We start from the raw sequence: 20,688 nt of genomic DNA on the forward strand, positions 1-20,688 counted from the left end.
CAATGGAGCGAGCATGTCTCCAAAACAAAACAAAGATTATCTGTGACAATGACTGCATCGGCCCCTCAGGAGGGAGTGCCTGTGCCCATTGCAATGCTCCCCTTGCTTCACCTTTGGGCTCACCTCCCGTTACCCCTTCCACGTTCCCTTCTTGCCAGCATCCAGGCCTCCGCCCCACTCGCTTGGTCCTCAAAAGTGGCCTCCTTACTGGCCTTGTTTCCAGACAGCCTCCTATCACCCATGCTCAAGTGGTCTTTCTAACTCCTGACCTCAAGTGATATGCCTGCTTCAGCCTACCCAAATCCTGAGATTATAGACAGGAGCCACCACACCCAGCCTGTCCTCATTTTTATACCCCTCTCATTTTTTTGTCTTCCTCACCAAAGATAGGTTGCTTTATATGTGTTTTTTTTTTTTATGTGGATTCCTGAACCCCTTCCAGCCCCTCGTTCCCTCCCCAGCCAGCTCACACTCGTTTGTCACAGCTCCTGGGACTCCCGTTGACACATAAAGAACAGCCACCCACAGTGGACTGCGCTGTTCTGTTTGCACCCTTAAATTTATTGTGCTCACAGAATGCCACTTCTGCAAACTAGTCAAGTAGGGGGAAGTGGCTCGTGGATATGCACCCTTGCTCATCCTCTTTGAAAAGGTACCCAGCTCTGATTTCTTTTTTCTTTGAGACAGAAGACGATTCTTGTCACCCAGGTTGGAGTTCAGTGGCACAATCTTGACTCACTGCTACCTCCGCCTCCCAGTTCAAGTGATTCTCCTGCCTTGGCCTCCCAAGTAACTTGGATTACAGGTGTGCACCACCACATTCTCCTAATCTTTTTTTTTAAGTTGAGGTGAGGTTTCACCATGTTGGTCAGGCTGGTCTTGAACTTTTGACCTCAAGTGATCCACCTGCCTTGGCCTCCCAAAGTGCTGGAGTTACAGACATGGGCCACCATGCCTGGCCCCAGTTCTGAATTCTTAAGAAACTCTCGAGAGGTTCTAGGTCAGCACTGATAGATCTGGGTGCTGCAGGTGCTTGGTGTGGTGGCTCACACCTGGAATGCTAGCACTTTGGGAGACTGAGATCAGAGGCTCACTTGAGCCCAGGAGTTTGGGAGCAGTCTGCACAACATAGACCCCATCACTACAAAAAATTTAACATTAGTTGTGGCCAGGCGAGGTGGCTGACATCTGTAATCCCAGCATTTTGGGAGGCCGAGGTGGGTGGATCACAATGTCAGGAGTTTGAATCCAACCTGACTAACATGGTGAAACCTCATCTCTACTAAGAAAATACAAAAATTAGCTAGGTGTGGTGGTGTGTGCCTGTAATCTCAGCTACTCAGGAGGCTGAAGCAGGAGAACTGCTTGAACCAGGGAGGCAGAGGTTGTAGTGAGTCAAGATCATGCTACTGCACTCCAGTCTGGGTGACAGAGCGAGACTCCATCTCAAAAAAATAAGAAAAATAAAAAATAAAATTAGTTGGTTATGGTTGTGCTTGCCTGTAGTCCCAGCTTCTTGGGATGCTGAGGTAGGAGGATTGTTTAAGCCCAGCAGGTCAAGGATGCCGTCTGCCATGATTGCACCACTGCGCTCCCACCTGGGGGACAGAGTGACACCTTGTTTCAAAAAAGAACCCTTGAAATGATAGAAATGCCCCATATATGCACTGTGTAAAATGGTGGCCACTAGCTACATGTGGCTATTGAGGTCTTGATATATGACTAGAATAGCTGAATTTATTTAGTTTAATTAAAAATAATTTTTTTTGAGACAGCCTCCCTCTGTTGCCCAGGCTGGAGTGCAGTGGCATAATCACAGCTCACTGCTCAACCTCCTGGGCTCAAATGATCCTCCCTCCTCAGCCCCCCAAGTGGCTGGAACCACAGGCATGCGTCACCACACCTGGCTAATATTTAAACTTTTTGTAGAGACTGGGTCTCACTGTGTTGCCTAGGCTGGTCTTGAACTCCTGGGCTCAAGTGATGCTCCTGCCTTGACCTCCCAAAGTGCTGGGATTACAGACCTGAGCTGCCATGCCCAGCCTGGCTTAATTTCATTATACATACGTACATACACACATACATACATACATTTATTTATTTAAGATAGGGTCTTGCTCCGTCACCCAGGCTGGAGTGCAGTTATGCAAACACAGCTCACTGAAGCTTTAACCTCTGGGGCTCAAGCAGTCCTCCCACCTCAGCCTCCAAAGTAACTGGGACCCCCGGTGTGTGCCACCATGCTTGGCTAATTTTTATAGTTTTGGTAGAGATGGGGTCTTGCTGTATTTCCCAGGCTGGTCTTGAACTCCTAGGCTCAAGCTGTCCTCCCACTACGGCCTCCCAAAGCCCTGAGATGACAGGCATGAGCCATCATGCCTGGTCCCAAGGCATATTTTTACTTCTACTGTAGTTCAGCCTTAAGACTGTACCAGCAGATAGAGATGGAAAAGTAAGATGAATTGAATATCAAACTACATTGATAAATAAAGCAGTTACTAATTAATGACTTTCCTTTCTTTCTTTCTTTTTCTTTCCTTCTTTCTTCCTTTCTTCCTTTCTTTCTTTCTTTTTCTTTCTTTCTTTCTTTCTTTCTTTCTTTCTTTCTTTCTTTCTTTCTTTCTTTCTTTCTTTCTTTCTCTCTTTCTTCTTTTCCTTGTCTTTTCTTTTTTTTCCTTTTCTTTCCTTTCCTTTTCTTTTCTTTTCTCTTTTCTTTTCTTTTCTTTTCTTTTCTTTTCTTTTCTTTTCTTTTCTTTTCTTTTCTTTTCTTTTCTTTTCTTTTCTTTTCTTTTCTTTCTTTCAACAGAGTCTCGATGTTGCCCATGCTGGAGTGCAGTGGCACGATCTCTGCTCACTGCAAGCTCCACCTCCCAGGTTCACATCATTCTCCTGCCTAAGCCTCCTGAGTAGCTTGGACTACAGGCGCCCGCTACCATGCCCAGCTCATTTTTTGTATTTTTAGTAGAAATGGGGTTTCACTGTGTTAGCCAGGATGGTCTGGATCTCCTGACCTCATGATCTGCCTGGCCTCAACCTCCCAAAGTGCTGGGATTACAGTCGTGAGCCACCACGCCTGGCCATGTTGTTTTTTTTTAAACCTCCTTTTTTATTCTGGGTTAGATCATTCCCTGGATGTCTTTACCCTAGCATCAGTGAGTTCTGCAGTCACTACAGGCCCCTGTGAGGTCACATATTATCATCACCATCAAGTGGTTCTTTATTTTCTATCTAACATTTACAATTCTGCCAGTCCTGACTCTTAAATTCTCTTTGCCTTGAATTCTAGGATCCATCTCTGATGTTCAGTGAAGACTACTAGAACACTCTGTTTGAGCAGTACCATCTGGGTCTGGATCAAACATGCAGAAAATACGTGGTTGGAGAACTCATCTGGAATTTTGCCGATTTCATGACTAACCAGTGTAAGTGGCAGTGTGGCTCATGGGATAATGTACCCGTCCTCATTTTTTCAGATTGCCTTGCCCTTTCTGGACATTTTGGTTGTAAGAATATTGGAAACAAAGTGAGGAAGCTGGTTTAATCCATGTAGGTCGCGCTGAGAATTTCCTAGGTAAAGGAAGTTGTGCTTAGGAAGGAGGAAAGCAGTCAGGCCCCCGCTTCTCAAATACAGTCAAAAAGCAAACAGGAGAGTCTCCTACAGTGAGATGGAAATGGCTAGCTTGCCTTTTTTTTTTTTTTTTTTTTTTTTTTTGTCTATTTCATAGCCAAGAAGGAAGGAAATACTGGACTTCATTATGGATTTACTTTTGGAATACACTGATTATTCCAGAGGAAGGTACAAAGCCTGAGAAGCTTAAGGTATTTCAGTGTGTTTTATATTACTCACTTGCAACAAGCAGGCTCATCAAACACAGGTGAGTTTCAATGCATCTTGAATATGGCAACATTTAAAAGTCTTCAGACCGGGCATGGTGACTCATGCCTGTAATCCCAGCGCTTTGGGAGGCCAAGGTGAGAGGATCCCTTGAGGCCAGGAGTTTGAGACCAGCCTGTTAAGCAGAGCAAGACGCCATCTCTATAAAAAATCAGCACATTAGCTAGGTGTGGTGGTGTGTTCCTGTAGTTCCAGCTTCTTGGGAGGCTGAGGCAGGTGGATCGCCTGAGCACGGGAGTCGGGGGCTGCAGTGAGCTGTGATAGCACCACTGCACCTGAACCTGGGTGACAGAGTGACACCTGTCTTAACTCTGGGTGACAGGGTGAGACTCAAAAAAAAAAAAAGAAAGAAAAAGGAAAGGCATCTTCTCGGGCACCCTTTAGTCTTATTTGTTTTTTTCTTTCTTTTTTTTTTTTTTTTTGAGATGGGGTCTCGCTCTGTCACCTGGGCTGGAGTGCAGTGGCACAATCTTGGCTCACTGCAACCTCTGCTTCCCAGGCTTCATCAATGCTCCTGCCTCAGCCTCTCATGTACCTGGGATTATAGGTGTGTGCCACCCCGCCTGGGTAATTTTTTTTTTTTTTTTTTTTTTTTTTTTTTTTTTTTGTAGAGACAGTGGTCTCATTATGTTGTCCAGGCTGGTCACAAACTCCTAGGCTCAAGTCATCCTCCTGCCTCCACCTCCCAACGTGCTGGGATTCCAGGTGTGAGCCACTAAGCCCGTCCTGAATTACTGATTTTTACATACTGTATAAACTTTTGCATCCTACTTTTTCTTACTTTTGTTAAATGTGGCCTAAAGCTGCCTCATAAACAGTGAACTATATCCTAATTTAAGCATGTACACATTTCACTAAAGGAATATACAAGTAAATTTTAAAGAAAGAAAATAAGAAAAAAAAGCATAAACATTTGGGAAAAGGCCTTTAGGCTTTGTCAGTTTCTAGAATGTATTGATTTTCACTATGCTGGGGACTCCATTTCCAGTATTAAGGTCCATTCTCAGAAGGTGGATTTGGCGAGCATGAGGAAAGGGGTGGGGGAGTAATCGTACAAGCAATTGTGTCCAGTCCAGGTTCCTAGGACCAGAGGGACCCCTCTGTATGGCAGAGGCACCCGACAGCCGTAACTGATGTGTACCCTCAGAATGACTTTATGGTCAAAGAAGAAAGTGTGTTCGGAGCCCCAAGCTAAGGAGTCAGGAGTGGCAAGATCCTGGAAGGATGCCAACCTGTGAAACTCTGAGTCAAGAGGTCAAGCTGGGCACTTGGTTTCTCAGGTCGACCGCTTGGCCCTCTTCCAAGTTGTACTTTCCTTCTTTCCTTTACTTCCTGTTCTATAGTTTTTAATAACGATTTTTTTTATACTATCTCACTCTATAGCCCAGGCTGGAGTGCAGTGGCTCAATTTCAGCTCACTGCAACCTCCACCTCCCAGGTTCAAGAGATTCTCCTGCCTCAGCCTCCCAAGTAGCTGGGATTACAGGCACTCACCATCACACCCAGCTAAGTTTTGTACTTTTAGTAGAGACATGGTTTCACCATGTTGGCCAGCCTGGTCTCCAACTCCTGATCTCAGGTGATCCACCCAACTCAGCCTCCCAAAGTACTGGGATTACAGGCATGAGCCACCACGCCCATTCCTGTCCTGCTCTTTAATAAAATTTTACTCCTGCTCTGCAACTTGCCTCTATCTGGTTTCTACCTTATGACCCTCAGTCAAATTCTTTCTTCTGAGGAGGCAAGAATTGAGGTTGTTTCAGTTGTGTATGGATTCACCAGTGGGAACTAGGATACCTTCCACCAGTAACAGGTCAAGGATGCTAAGTGAAAATGTTATGGAAGCTGCATGCTTTTTACAAGTGTAGTGGTTCTCATGTCCAGCCACAGCCACTGCACCTGTGTGAAAGTCCCCTTAATAAACCTATGTCTTTTTTACTGTCTCCAGATCTCTTCCTCTAGCCTTCCACACGGTGCCTTCGCTACTGGAGTAAAGTGGGATCCCGCAGGGCACCTTCTCCCTGGAATTTTTTTTTTTTTTTTTTTTTTTTTTTTTTTTTTTTTTTTTTTTTTTTTTTAGATAGATTCTTGCTCTGTCACCCAGGTTGGACTGCAGTGGTGTGACCTTGGCTCACTGTAACCCTCGCCTCCTGGGTTCAAGTGATTCTTCAGCCTCAGCCTCCTGAGTAGCTGGGATTACAGGCGCCTGCTATCATGCCTGGCTCCGTTTTTTTTATTTTTATCTTTTTTTTAGTATTTTCAGTAGAGAGGGGGTTTCGCCATGTTGGCCAGGCTGGTCTCGAAATCCTGGCCTCAAGTGATCCGCCCACCTAAGCGTCCCAAAGTGCTGGGATTACAGGCGTGAGCCACTGCACTTGGCCTCTCTCCCTGTGTCTTCATGTATCTTAAAAGCTAAGAAGGAGCTCCTGTCCCCTTGGTTAGGGTCGGGATCCCAGAGGTCCAGTGTCAAGGCTACGAACGCCTCCCAAGGAGGTGCATCCCTGCAAGAGGCTGCATCCAGCAGTCATGGAAGAGGCTCCCCTGGGGCCTGCTCCAATTCCCGCTGGGGAAATCAAGTGGAGGTGCCCCTTGAAGAAAGGGTGAGGCCACCAATCTCAGGGGTTCTGTCCTGGCCTGCCGCCCTGGATCGTCCAGCCTCTGCTGGGATGGAGAGCAGACGACGCCCTTCTTGGGTGGAGCTGAGGATGGGGGTCCCGCTTCCCCAAAGGCCTAGCCCTGGATTCCAGCCACAGGTCCTATTGGGCAGCGCCTGGCCCCGCCCCGCCCCTACAGGCCTGGCACTTGCCCTTAACAAACATGGCGCTGACGGCCTCACGCGCCTCACGCCGCAGGCGCGTCACGCGACAGGCCCGCAAGGCTTTCAGCGCGCCGCTCTCATCCCCTCAGACTGGCTGCCAAGACAGGGAGCGGGAAGTATGACCTGACTAGTGGCGGTGTCCTGGGCGGCTCTGGGGCCGCTGTTGTGTGGCTGCCCGCAGGCGCTGCTGGGCTGGATGCTGTACACCAGGGAGAGCGCGTCGCGGGAGCGCAAGGAGCTCCATGGCCTCTGAAGCTTCCAAGCCGACTTCTCGGAAAACCGACGCCTGGGCTTCCAGGAGCAGAGGTACCGGCGACCGTTGCGAGAGGCGCCCGGAAGCCCGGCGTTGGGAATGGCGTAAGACCCGGTGCCCTGCACCGTCCTTCACCTGAGTGCCCCGGAGCTGGGGGCCCGGAGGAGGTTAAAGGTCAACGGGCTTGGGGGCGCGGGGTTGGAAGACGGGGGTACCGGGGGGAATAGGGGGACCCGGAGGGCCAGGGCGAAGGAGGAGGGAGGAGGAGGAAGCGCTCCTGTCCAGCAGCGTCCGGAGGCGAAGGCTGAGCCCGGGCAGTGTCCTTTCTAATTTTTTTTTTTTTTTTTTTTTTTTTTTTTTTTTTTTTTTTTTTTGAGACGGAATAGCGCTCTATCGCTGGGGGTGGAGTGCAGTGGCCGGATCTCAGCTCACTGCAAGCTCCGCCTCCCAGGTTCCCACCATTCTCTTGCCTCAGCCTCCCGAGTAGCTGGGACTACAGGCGCCTGCCACCTCGCCCGGCTAGATTTTTGTCTTTTTTTTAGTAGAGACGGGGTTTCACCGTGTTAGCCAGGATGGTCTCGATCTCCTGACCTCGTGATCCGCCCGTCTCGGCCTCCCAAAGTGCTGGGATTACAGGCTTGAGCCACCGCGCCTGCCCTCTAATGTTTATTTTTAATTTTTGAAATGTGTTGGAGACTGAGTTTGCCCCTGCCGCCCAGGTTGGAGCGGAATGGGGCAATCCTAACTTCTGAGCTCAAGCCATTCTTCCACCCCAGCCTTGCAAGTTTGCTGAGACCGCCATGCCTAATTTAAAAAAAAAAAAAGAGAAAGAAAGAAAAGTAACTTGGTCGAGCTTGGTGGCTCACGCCTGTAATCCCAGCACCTTGGGAGGCCTAGGCGGTCGGATCACCTGAGGCCAGGAGTTCAAGACCAGCCCGGGCAACGTGGTGAAACCCCGTCTCTACTAAAAATACAAAAATTAGCCGGGCGTGGTGATGAGCACCTGTAATCCCAGCTACTTGGGAGGCAGAGGCAGGGGAATTGCTTGAACCAGGAAGGGGGAGGTTGCAGTGAGCCGAGATCACGCCACTGCACTCCAGCCTGTGAGACAGACTGAGACTCCGTCTCAAAACAAAAACCAACTTTTTGGTTTTGTTTTGTTTTTTTAAGATACAGGGTCTCAGTACATTCTCCAGGCTGATCTCGACCTTCTGACCTCAAGCCATCCTCCCACGTTGACTTCCCAAAGCGCTCATCACAAGCATGAGCCACCAGACACTCGTCAGGCCTGAGGAGCAGGCCCTGCACAGAGCTGGGCCCGGGGATCGGGAGGAGGGGACATTTTAGACATTCTGAGGTCGGCTCTGCTGAGGGAGGAAGGTAGCTTGGTTTTCAGGGTTCAGATAGAGGACAGACAGTGACATCAGGCCAAGGACGCCACCCCGTTGCCCTCCTGACTTGGATGTGGTCAGCAGAGAAGTGGGATCCGGTGAGGTCTTCACCGCGTTTGCCTGTGCTACATCCTCTTTTCCTTTTTCTTTTTTTTTTGAGACAGAGTCTCGCTGTGTCACCCAGGCTGCAGTGCGATGGCACGATCTTGGCTCACTGCAGCGTCCGCCTCCTGGGTTCAAGCGATTCTCCTGTCTCAGCCTCCTGAGTAGCTGGCACTACAGGCGCCCGCCACCACTCCCAGTTAATTTTTGTATTTTTAGTAGAGATGGGGTTTCACCATATTGGCCAGGCTGGTCTGGAACTCCTGACCTTGTGATCCGCCTGCCTCTGCCTCCCAAAGTGCTGGTTACAGGTGTGAACCACCGTGCCCAGCCTACATCCTCTGTTTCTGACTTTGTGGTATTCAGTACAAGAGAAAGAGAGGAGAGGGCTGGCTGCCAGCATGGGCCTCACTCACAGTGTCCTAAGCAGAGCTGCCCCATCCCCCTAAGCAGCCTTCCTCCCTGTGACAGGCTGTGGGTCATTTGCATCTTAGTCACAAGTCTGAACCTTGTTGCCTTGGGCTGGGATGTGCCCCTGGGTTCACCCCTGTCTTGGGAGATACTGGGTCCCATCCGCTCCAACAAGGATCTCGGGGCCACAGTGACCCGGGTGTACAACCTGCCCTGGCAGTTGACCTGTCATCAGCAAGTTCTCTGTCTTTTCCACCAGGAGTCCCCGCCATGTGTCAGGCCTTGTGCTAGGCCTGGGGGCACAGCTGTATAGCACACTGGTCCCAGATACCTTTGGGGGCCTAGGAGCTGAGCCCAGCCCTTCTCTTTGCAGTTGGGCCCCACCTTGGACATACCAGTTCTCTCCATCTTCAATGACATCAGCCAGGACTGGGCGTTTTGTCAGCTCGGTGTGGTATGAACGGGAAGTGACCCTGCTGAAGCGATGGATCCAGGACCTGTACACAAGAGTGGTGCTGAGGATTGGCAGTGCCCACTTCTATGCCATTGTGGTCAGGGTGGCCAGGAGCAGGTGGGGCAGGTGAGTGGGCGCAGCTGCTGAACAGCATGGGACCCTCAGATTCCACCCACAGCCTGTCTCCTGGGGTGGGACTGTGGGGGGCCTTACCCTGCCCTGGGGGCTGTGCCCCGTGTAGGAGGATAGGTGGCCTGATCTACCCCACTGGGATGTCGTTCTTCCCGTCTAGCTGGCAGGCCCCTGAGCCCCATGCTGCGGTTTATGTGAGGGCGTGCCCAATAGCAGAGCCCCTCCTCATGCCCCGACCTGACACCCTCTCCCCATATCTCCTATGTCTGCAGTGGGTGAATGGTGTCCACATGCTAGAGCATGAAAGGGCCTACCTCCCCTTCGAGGCTGACATCAGCAGCCTGTTCCCGGTGGGCCTCTGCCCTCCCACCTCTGCATCACTGTTGCCATCAACAGCATGCTCACCACCCCAACCCTGCCACCAGGGACCGTCCGTACGTGACCGACATGTCCAAGTGGGTACCATCCTGCCTCCACTGCATGAACCCACCTTCCGGCCCCACCCCGTGGTCTTCCTGCCAGGGACAGGGTGGCCTTCGCAGAGAGGAGGCCCTGATCTGGGGAGGCAAGTGAGCTGAGGGCAAAAGACCCACAGCAAGGGCCCAGCGAACCAAAGTCCTCCTGCCCTAGGTATCCCAAGGGTTACTTTGTCCAGAACACAGACTTTGACTTCTTCAACTATGTGGGACTGCAGCGGTCTGTGCTTCTGTACATGACACCAACTACCTGCATTGATGACATTGCCATCACCACTGGCGTGGAGCAAGACAGTGGTGATGGCTTCTGGTAGGACCCTTCTTCAGCGGGGCCCAGGGTGGCTCTGTTTGTTCCCTATTTGGAAAGCTCTCCCAGGAAAAAAGTTCTCCCAGCATCTCTAAACCTTCACAGGTTCCCATCCACCTATGAAGCTAAAATGCAGGCTGTCTGAGTGGGCACGGGCTCCCGAGATCACTCGTGTGGTTGATCTCGCTTGGAGAAGAGGGTCTGGCCTAACGTCACATAGCTCAGGGTGGCATTCCTGTCCCTTCCCCACAGTGCTGCTCTCACTCTAGCTCCCATTGCTACACATTGTGCTCAAGGAACAGGCAGCTTCGGGGGGCCTGGTGTGGTGGCTCACACCTGTCATCCCAGGTCTTTGTAAGGAGGACTTGGTAGGAGGGTCACTTCAGGCCAAGAGTTCAAGACCAGCCTGGGCAACATAGTGAGACCATCAGCACAAAAATTAAAAAAATCACCAGGCATGGTGATGTGTGCCGGTAGTCCCAGCTGCTGAGGCAGGAGAATCAGTTGACCATGAGAGGTGAAGGGTGCAGTGAGCTGTGACCGCATCACTGCACTCTGGTCTGGGCAACAGAGGGAGACCTTGTCTTTTTTATTTGTATTTGTTTTTGAGCTGGAGTCTCTGTAGGAGCCCACACTGGAGGGCACTGGTGTACTCTTGGGTTCACTGCAACCTCCGCCTCCCAAGTTCAAGTGATTCTCCTCCCTCAGCCTCCCGAGTAGCTGTGATTACAGGTACCTTCCGCCTCATCCAGCTAATTTTTGTATTTTTTTAAGTAGAGACAGGGTTTCGCCATGTAGGCCTGATTGGTCTTGAACTCTTGACCTCTGATTACTCAGCTGCCTCGGCCTCCCAGTGTGCAAGGATTACAGGTGTGAGCCACCATGCATGACTGGGATACTCTGTCTTTAAGAAAAAAAAAAAAAATTTTTTTTTAAATATATCTTTTTCCTTTGAGAGATGAGGCCTTGCCCAAGCTGGATGACAGTGGTGCAATGATTGACAGCTGTTTTGGGGCCACAGTTGTTAGTTTCAAAGAATTTAGGCTGGGCGTGGTGGCTGTCATCCCAGCACTCTGGGAGGCCACGGTGGGCAGATCGCTTGAGCTCAAAAGTTCGAGACCGGCCTAGGTGACATAGTGAGATCCTGTTTCAGAAAGAATAAAGAATTTAAATACGAATCACACAGCAAAGGTGATGCAGCAATTTATTGTAAAGGGAAAAGTATTTTGAAAGTGAAGTGCAGGATAGCCTGGGCACAGTGGCTCATGCCTGTAATCCCAGCACTTTTGGAGGCTGAGGCGGGTGGATCACTTGAGCTCAGGAGTTCAAACCAGCCTGGACAACATTAGGCGGGTGTGGTGGCATGCGCCTGCAATCCCAGTACTAGGGAGGTTGAGATGGGAGAATTGCTTGAACCCAGGAGGTGGAGGTTGCAGTGAGCTGAGATTGCAACACTCAATTATGTAATCCCAGGTACTTGGGAGGCTGAGACAGCTTGGGTGACAGAGTGAGATCCCATCTCAAAAAACACAGTGAAGTACAAAATATGCCCTTCACCCTGAGAAAGAAATCAGGGCAGGCTGCTGCTAAGGATGAGAGAGCACTGATTATCAGTGGAGAAACTCCCTTTCTGGGAGTCTTCCATGATGAATTCCTAAGGAGCTGGGAGAGGTGTTACTCTAAGCACATTCTGGGTCGTCTTCTGGCTGCACATGGGTTGTAGCTGTACATGCTTGTTCACACATCACACGTCTCAGTGCCGTGGTTGGCACTTCTGAAGGAAACGGTCACTTCCTTGACTACCTGCTCTGCCTGAAGATCATAGCTTGTTGCAGCTCCAAACTCCTGGCTCGAGCAATCCTCCCTCTTCAGCCTCCCAAGTACCTGGGGTTGCTGGGACTACAGGCAAGCACCACCATGCCCAGCTAATTTTTGTTATTTTTAGGGAAGATGTGGTTTCCCTATGTTACCCAGGCTGATCTTGAACTGCTGGGCTCAAGCCATCCTCCCACTTGAGCCTCCCTGTGTTGGTGTGTTGGGATTACAGGTGTGACCACTGTGCCTGGTCAAAAGCGTGTTTTTGTTTTGTTTTGTTTTTTGAGACAGAGTCTTGCGCTGTCACCCAGGATGGAGTGGTGCAGTGGCATGATCTTGGCTCACTGCAACCTCTGCCTCTCAGGGTCAAACAGTTCTCCTGCCTCAGCCTCCCAAGTAGCTGGGATTACAGACGTGTTCTACCACACCCGGCTAATTTTTGTATTTTTAGTAGAGATGGGGTTTTGCCATGTTGACCAGGCTGGTCTTGAACTCCTGACCTGATGTGTTCCACCCCTCTCAGCCTCCCAAATGGCTGGAATTACAGGCATGAGCTACGGCACCTGGCCCCAAAAAATGTTTTTTTAAAATTCAGAAAAACATGCCGGGAGCAGTGGCTCATGCCTGCAATCCCAACATCTTGGGAGGCAGAGGCAGGTGGATCACCTGAGATCAGGAGTTCGAGACCAGCCTGGCCAACATGGTGAAACACCATCTCTACTGAAATATGAAAATTTGCTGGGCATCTGTAATCCCAGCCACTTGGGAGGCCGAGGCAGGAGAATTGCTTGAACCTGGGAGGCAGAGGCTGTGGTGAGTTGAGATCACTTCATCCTGGGTGACAGAGTGAGACTGTCTCAAAACAAAATGTTTTTTGTAGAGTTGGGGTCTCACTCTGTTGCCCAGGCTGGTCTTGAACTGGATTCAAGTGATCCTACTGCCTTAGCCTCCCAAAGACTGGGGATTCCAGGCATGAGCCACCTCGTCTGGTCAAGGAGAAGGCCCAATATTGAAGGGCAGGTCCCAAGGTCAGCCAGGAAAGGGCAGAGCCTCTGATTGCTGCTTCTCTGCTTGCAGGCCCAGAGGCGGCTGCTGAGGTGCACTGGGGGTCTTCCTGCTGCAGGGCAGACCAGGCCAGGTGGGGCTCAGGCTGTTGGGGTGGTCGCACCTGGCGCTTTGGTGTTGTAGGTGCGGCTGACTGCACAGATATCACTGGAGCCTTTTTCTAACTTCTGCACACTCTCTGTAGGGGATCTGCACTGTGGCTGTCACCGAGAGCCCGTTCCTCATCAATGGGAAACCTTTCTATTTCCACGGAGTCAAGAAGCATGAGAATGTAGACATGCACTGGGGCTCTTGGGTCCTCGTGGGGGCTACTTCTGGTCACCTTCTACTTTTGCCTTCCCTGTGTCCCGCAGTTCAGGCCGATGAGGCAAATGAGCTTCCCTGTGGCAGCTCAGGGTGATAAGGCAAATGGCTCCAAACGACCCTGCAGTGGAGCTGGTGGTTGGACTGGAGAGGGGGCTCATGGCGTGGCTCTCCAGGGTCCTGGCTCTTGGAGAAAGTGCAGCTTCGACAGGGACGGGTCACTGGGCTCTGCTGTCCCCTAGATCCGAGGGAAGGACTTCGACTGCTGCTGGTGAAGGACTTCAACCTGCTTCGCTGCCTTGACACCAACGTCTTCCACACCAGCCACTATCCCTACGGGGAAGAGATGCTGCAGATGTGTGACCGGTATGGGAGTGTGGTCATTGATGAGTGTCCCGCTGTGGGCCTGGTGCTGCTATGAGTCCCCACCGCACAGCTGCTCTGCCTGGCCAGCCTGTGGGCCACACCATGACCCTCTGTCCCTTCCCTCCTGGCCCCCTGGCAGCTCTTCAACAACGTGTCTATGCATCACTACATGTGGGTGATGGAAGAACTGCTGCGCACAGACCAGATTCACCCCGCCATGGTGATGTGGTCTGCCCAAGGGAGCCTGCGTCCTACCTGGAATCTGCCTGCTACTACATCAAGTGAGTGCCCCCTGGTTGCCCTGGGCTGGATTGGGAAGGAGACCCTGGCAGGTGGCAGATGGGTGGGCGTGTGCTATGCGAGATCAGTGCCCAGTCCCAGCCCAATGGGAGGGCTGTCCATACCTGGATAGTTCAGGGAACCAGATATCTACCTACCCAAATTGTGGTTTTCTTTTTCTGTTTTTGAGACGGAGTTTTCTTGTGTCACCCAGGCTGGAGGACAGTGGTGAGATCTTGGCTCACTATAACCTCGGCCTCCTGGGTTCAAGTCATTCTTCTGCCTCAGCCTCCTGAGTAGCAGGGATTACAGGCATGCATGAGTGCATGGACTTGGCTTGTTTTGTTTTTGAAACGGTCTCACTCCGATTGCCCAGGCTGGAGTACAGTGGCTCGATCTCGGTTCACTACAGCCTCGACTTCCCAGGCTCAGGTGACGTTTCTGCCTCAGCTTCCCAAATAGCTGGGATTATAGATGTGTGCCACCATGCCCAGCTAACTTTTGCTTTTTTTTTTTTTTTTTTTTGACAAAGTATTGCTCTGTTGCCCAGGCTGGAGTGCAGGGGTGTGATTTCAGCTCATTGCAACCTTAACCTTGCAGGTTCAAGCGATTCTCCTGCCTCAGCCTCCCAAGTAGCTGGGACTACAGGTGCGTGCCACCACACCTGGCTAATTTTTGTATTTCTAGTAGAGATGGAGTTTCACCATGTTGGCCAGGATGGTCTCCATCTCTTGACCTTGTGATCCGCCCGCCTTGATCTTCCAAAGTGCTGGGATTACAGGCGTGAGCTACCATGCCTGGCCAACTTGCATTTTTTAGTAGAGACAGGGTTTCATCATGTTGGCCAGGCTGGTTTTAGTGTCCTGACCTCAGGTGCCTGCCTTGGCCTCCCAGAGTGCTGGGAATATGGGGTGACCAACTGTGCCCGGTTAATTTTTGTGTTTTTAGTACAGACGGGGTTTCACCATGTTTGCTAGGCTGGCCTCGAACTCCTGGCCTTCAGTGATCTGCCTGCCTCAGCCTCCCAAAGTGCTGGGATTACAGGTGCGAGCCACCATGCCCACCCCCCTTTTCTTCCTTACAATCATGCAGTTCTAACTCAGCATTCAGCTCACGCCTATAATACTAGCACTTCAGGAGGCTTGGGCAACAGAGCAAGACCCCACCTACCACATTAAAAAGAAAAAACAATAAAAATAAACTAGCCAAGCTGGGCGGGTGGCTCAGACCTGTAATCCCAGCACTTTGGGAGGCTAAGGTGGGGGATGACCTGAGGCTAGGAGTTCTAGACCAGCCTGGCCAACGTGGTGAAACCCCATCTCAAACTCTGTCTCGGAAAAAAAAAAAAAAGCAGTGAGTGGTGGCACACACCTATAATCCCAGCTACTTGGGAAGCTGAGGCAGGAGAATCATTTGAACCCAGGAAGCAGAGGTTGCAGTGAGCCAAGATCGCCTCACTGCACTCCAGCCTGGTGACAGAGAGAGTCTCCCTCTTAAAAAAAAAAAAAAAAAAAAAAAAAAAAAAATTAGCAGGGCATGGTGGCAGGTTCCTGAAATCCCAGCAACTTGGGAGGCTGAGGCAGGAGAATAGCTTGAACTCAGTGGTCTGAGGTTGCAGTGAGCCGAGATGGAGTCACTGCACTCCAGCAATCCTGAGGAGACTTAAGAACTAAACATAGTATGATCTCCTGGATGAGATCTTGGGACAGGAAAAGGACATTATGGGAAATAGTAAAGAAATCTGAATCAAGATGAAGCTTAGTTAATAATAATGTATCAGTATTGGTTTATTGGGGCCGGGGATGGTGGCTCACATCCTAGCATTTTGGGAGGCTAAGGTAGGAAGATCCTGAGGTCAGGAGTGTGAGACTAGCCAGGGCAACATAGTGAGACCGCATCTCTATACATTTTTTTTCTTTTAATTGGTCAGCATGGTGGTATGTACTTACAGTCCCAGCTGCTAGGGAGACTGAGTAGGGAGTATTGCTTGAGCCCAGGAGTTTGAGGATGCAGTCAGGTGTGACTGTGCCACTGTGCTCCAGCCTGGTGAGTAGGGCAAGACCCCTTATCTCCAAAAAGTTTTTCATTAAAAAAAATTAATTTTTGAGATGAGGTTTAGCTCTTGTTGCCCAGGCTGGAGTGCAATGGTGAGATCTCGGCTCACTGCAACCTCCGCCTCCTGGATTCAAGTGATTCTTCTGCGTCAGCCTCCTGAGTAGCTGGGATTACAGACATTTGCCACCACGTCTGGCTAATTTTGTATTGTTAGTATAGACAGGGTTTCTCCATGTTGGTTAGACTGGTCTTGAACTCCCGACCATTAGCTGATCCACCTGCCTTGGCCTCCCAAAATGCTAGGATTATAGGCGTGAGCCACTGTGCCTGGTCAGAAGCCAACCTTTTACATATCTATGCAGATGTGTGTCACTATATGTTTTTCTATATCTGAATCTGTGTATCTCTCCTACTGGTTCTGTTTCTCTGGTTTGAACCCTAACACAACTATCTTTTTTTTTTTTTTTTTTTGAGCTGGCATCTTGCTCTGTCACCTAGGCTGGAGTGCAGCAGTTTGATCTCTGTGCATTGCAACCTCTGCCTCCTGGGCACAACTAGTATTTTATAATCTGTTAGGAATTCAAATGTTTTTCAAAAGATCAAACTACATATTTAAATACATTTCAAATACAAACTTTTAAAATGATATGAAGCATTAAGTAAAATTCTACATTACTAGGCCAGGGACAGTGGTTTATGCCTATAATCCCAGCACTTTGGGAAGCCAAGGCGGGCAGATTGCTTGGGCTCAGGAGTTTGAGATCCCCCTGGGCAACATAGCAAGACCTTGTCTCCACAAGTATAGAAAAATGAGCTGGGCATGGTGGTGCGTGGCTGTAGTCCCAGCTGTTTGGGAGGCTGAGGTGGGAGGATCACATGAGCCCCGGAATTTGAGGCTGCAGGGAAGCATGACTGAGCCATTGCACTCCAGCCTGGGTGACAGAGTGAGACCCTGTCCCACCCACCAAAAAAAGTTGACATCATTATATAATTGTACTCTGAATTATTAGCAACATGAAAGAAAATTAAGTATTATTTAAAAATAGGCAAGGTGCAGTGGCTCATGCCTACTATTCCAGCACTCTGGGAGGGTAAAGCAGGTGGATCACTTGAGGTCAGGAGTTCGATACCAGCCTGGCCAACATGTCATTCTTCCCGTCTGGCTGGCAGGTCCCTGAGCCCCATGTTGCAGGTTATGTGAGGGAGTGCCCGATAGCAGAGCCCCTCCTCATGCCCTGACCTGCCACCCACTCCCCATATCTCCTATGTCTGCAGTGGGTGAATGGGGTTGACACGCTAGAGCATGAAGGGGCTACCTCCCCTTTGAGACTGACAGCAGCAGCCTGTTCCAGGTGGGGCCCCTGCCCTCCCGACTCTGCATCACTGTTGCCATCAACAATACGCTCGCCCCCCACCGTGCCACCAGCCACCATCGGTACATGACCTTCAACTCCAAGTGAGTACCATCCTGCCTCCACTGTGTGCACACACCTTCCTGCCTCACCCTGTGGTCTTCCTGCGAGGGACAGGGTGGCCTTCGCAGAGAGGAGGCCCTGGATCTGGGGAGGCAAGTGAGCTGAGGGCAAAAGACCCATGGCAAGGGCCCAGCGAACCACAGTCCTCCCACCCTAGGTATCCCAAGGGGTACTTTGTCCAGAACACAGACTTTGACTTCTTCAACTATGCGGGACTACAGCAGCCTTTGTTTCTGCACACGACACCAACTACCTACATTGATGACATCACCGTCACCACCGGTGTGGTGTGAGACAGAGGTGAGAGTTTCTGGTAGGATCCGCCATCAGCGGGGCCCAGGGTGGCTCCGTTTGTTCCCTATTTGGAAAGCTCTCCCAGGAAAAAGGTTCTCCCAGCATCTCTAAACCTTCACAGGTTCCCATCCACCTACAAAGCTAAAATCCAGGCTGTCTGAGTGGGCACGGGCTCCCGAGATCACTCATGTGGTTGATCTCGCTTGGAGAAGAGGGGTCTGGCCTAACGTCACATAGCTCAGGGTGGCAGTCCTGTCCCTTCCCCATGGTGCTGGCTCTCACTCTAGCTCCCGTTGCTACACATCATGCTCAAGGAACAGGCAGCTTCGGGGGGCCTGGTGCGGTGGCTCATGCCTGTCATTCCAGCTCTTTGTAAGGAGGACTTGGTAGGAGGATCACTTCAGGCCAAGAGTTCAAGACCAGCCTGGGCAACATAGCGAGACCATCAGCACAAAAAATTTAAAAATTCACCAGTCATGGTGATGTGTGCCGGTAGTCCCAGCTGCTGAGACAGGAGAATCAGTTGAGCATGGGAGGTGAAGGGTGCGGTGAGCTGTGACCGCGTCACTGCACTCTGGTCTGGGCAACAGAGGGAGACCCTGTCTTCTTTGTTTGTATTTGTTTTTGAGCTGGAGTCTCACTCTCTAGGAGCCCAGACTGGAGGGCACTGGTGCACTCTTGGGCACACTGCAACCTCCGCCTACCAAGTTCAAGTGATTCTCCTGCCTCAGCCTCCGAGTAGCAGGGATTACAGGCACCTTCCACCATGCCCAGCTAATTTTTGTGGGTTTTCTTTAGTAGAGATGGGGTTTCACCATGTAGGCCTGGTTGGTCTTGAACTCCTGACCTCAGATGACTCACCTGCCTCGGCCTCCCAAAGTGAAAGGATTACAGGTGTGAGCTACCGTGCATAACTGGGATACCCTGGTTTTAAGGAAAAAAAAAAATTATTTATTTATTTATTTATTTTTAATATATCTTTTTCCTTTTGTGAGATGAGGGCTTACACTGTCAACCAGGCTGGATGGCAGTGGTACAATGATTGACAGCTGTTGTGGGGCCGCAGTTGTTAGTTTCAAAGAATTTAGGGTGGGTGTGGTGGCTAATGCCTGTCATCCCAGCACTTTGGGAGGCCACGGTGGGCGGATTGCTTGAGCTCAAAGGTTTGAGACCAGCCTGGGCAACATAGTGAGACCATGTTTCAAAAAGAATAAATAATGAAAATAAATAAAGAATTTAAATAAGAATCACACAGCAAAGGTGATGCAGCATAGAGCAATTTATTGTAAAGGGAAAAATATTTTGCAAGTGAAGTGCAGAATAGCCTGGGCACAGTGGCTGACACCTGTAATCCCAGCACTTTGGGAGGCTGAGGTGGGTGGATGACCTGAGGCCAGAAGTTCTAGACCAGCCTGGCCAATGTGGTGAAACCCCATCTCAAACTCTGTCTCCAAAAGAAAAAAAAAGACAAGACAAGACAATGAATGGCAGCACACCCCTGTAATCCCAGCTACTTGGGAGACTGAGGCAGGAGAATCATTTGAACCCGGGAGGCAGAGGTTGCAGTGAGCCAAGATCGCCCCACTGCACTGCTGGCATGGTGGCAGGTGCCTGTAATCCCAGCAACTGGGGAGGCTGAGGCAGGAGAATAGCTTGAACTCAGTGGTCAGAGGTTGCAGTGAGCCAAGATGGAGTCACTGCACTCCAGCAATCCTGAGGAGACTTAAGAACTAAAGATAGCATGGTCTCCTGGATGAGATCTTGGGACAGGAAAAGGACATTATGGGAAATAGTAAAGAAATCTAAATCAATATGAACCTTAGTTAATCATAATGTATCAGTATTGGTTTACTGGGATTGGGGATGGTGGCTCTCATCCAGCACTTTGGGAGGCTAAGATGGGAAGATCTTGAGGTCAGGAGTATGAGACCTAGGCAACATAGCGAGACTACATCTCTCTAACTTTTTTTTTTTTTCTTTTAGTTAGTCAGCATGGTGGTATGCACTTACAGTCCTAGCTGCTAGGGAGGCTGAGGAGGGAGAATTGCTTGAGCCCAGGAGTTTGCCGCTGCAGTGAGATGTGACTGTGCCACTGTGCTCCAGCCTGGTCCAATTTTTCAATACAAAAAAAATTTGTTTTATTTTCAAATGGGGTTTCACTCTTGTTGCCCAGGCTGGAGTGCAATGGCGAGATGTCGGCTCACTGCAACCTCCACCTCCTGGTTTCAAGTGATTCTTCTGCATCAGCCTCCCAAGTAGTTGGGATTACAAGCATGCCCCACCACATCTGGCTAATTTAGTATTTTTAGTAGAGATAGCATTTCTCCATGTTGGTCAGGCTGGTCTTGAACTCCCGACTTTAGGTGATCCACCTGCCTCAGCCTCCCAAAGTGGTGTGATTATAGGTGTGAGCCACCGTTGGAGTTGGAGTCTTGCTCCGTCACCCCGGCTGGAGTGCAGTAGTGTGATCTGTTCATTGCAACCTCTGCCTCCTGGGCACAACTAGTATTTTATAATCTGTTAGGAATTCAAATGTTTTTCAAAAGATCAAACTACGTATTTAAATATATTTCAAATACAAACTTTAACAATCATATTATGAAACATTAAGTAATATTCTACATTATTAGGCCAGGGACGGTGGTTTATGCCTGTAATCCCAGCACTTTGGAAAGCCAAGGCGGGCAGATTGCTTGAGATCAGGAATTTGACACCCCCCAGGGCAACCTAGCAAGACCCTGTCTTCAAAAAAATAGAAAAATGAGCTGGGCATGGTGGTGCGTGGCTGTAGTCCCAG

At 50.1% G+C, this 20,688-nt stretch overlaps 1 pseudogene; it reads left to right on the forward strand.

The window, feature by feature from the left end:
• LOC104674728 overlaps positions 1–20,688 on the forward strand; it is a 116,613-nt pseudogene that overhangs the window by 8,636 nt on the left and 87,289 nt on the right.

The sequence above is a fragment of the Rhinopithecus roxellana genome, chromosome 13 (genome assembly GCF_007565055.1).
Source record: "Rhinopithecus roxellana isolate Shanxi Qingling chromosome 13, ASM756505v1, whole genome shotgun sequence".
NCBI lineage: Eukaryota > Metazoa > Chordata > Mammalia > Primates > Cercopithecidae > Rhinopithecus > Rhinopithecus roxellana.